Consider the following 1,058-nt stretch of genomic DNA (forward strand, 5'->3'; position numbering starts at 1 on the left):
CTTATTTCCACTGAAGGCAAAATGATGGTTCCAATGATGGCTCAGTGAATGAGTTTTAGAGTAAAGTAGATCAGTTATTAAAGTCATTATGTCGTGATGAAACCTCCCAGAATAGATCTGAGCAGAGTTGGCAACCCTAGGGAGGGGACATGCTGCCGAGGACAGAGGGGAGGCAATGGGTGCCGAGAGCAGGCTGGGGACGGAGATGGGTTTCTGAAGTGATTTGGGGACTTCAAAAAAAGTTCCCTCTGTTGCTGTCCTGGTGCGCCCTGCCTGGGTGGGGATGGAGAGCTGGGAGCAGGGGGACAGCTACTTCTGCAGTGCTGGTTGCTACTCCTGTACCCTGCTTCACAAAAATCTAGATCCGCCCATGGTGACGTATGATGTGTTTCAGGGAGAATACCATGACCAGCAAGGTGATTTTCCTACTGGTACCAGAGAACCATGAACATGGCAGGGGATAGTACCCTGACTGAGGTAAGGCAATTAAAATGGCACTGTGTAAGGGAGAGTTGAACTCTTGTCTGCTTGCAGATGGGACTCCCTATGAGAGTCTCATAGTTAGCCTCCCATTTTGAGTTCCAGAGGAGGATCTCAGCTATATGCCGACTTTATAGAAATGGGAGACTCCTCCCTAGCTTGCTTCTGTGGCCATGCAGCTAAGGGCAAGCAAAACTCAGGGGCATCTGAACCCCAAGCCTCCAGGCTTGGGCCTGCACATAGGATACCTGCCAAAGGATTTGGAAGTATCTGAAGCCCCAGGCAGGGATGGAGGATGCTTGCCAGTAGCAGGGCCACATATGGTTCTTGAATGATTCATATGGATTTGGAATTGATTTGGCTGCTTTGACTGGGGACACAAACATTTTTCCTATAACACCCCCCCCCCGCACACACACACAACACTGTCCCCATCCCACTCAAAAAAATTAAAAAAAAATAACCCCAAAAACACCAAACCCCCCCCCCCCAACTGTAGTGCTGCAGCACCCCGGGCTGTTGTGAGAGGAAGTAAGCACTATAAGAAATAAATTAGTTTGCAAAATTGAGTACTGCTA

This window comes from Crocodylus porosus, unplaced genomic scaffold (assembly GCF_001723895.1).
Source record: "Crocodylus porosus isolate Cpor-Errol unplaced genomic scaffold, CroPor_comp1, whole genome shotgun sequence".
In the NCBI taxonomy this organism is placed as follows: Eukaryota; Metazoa; Chordata; order Crocodylia; family Crocodylidae; genus Crocodylus; species Crocodylus porosus.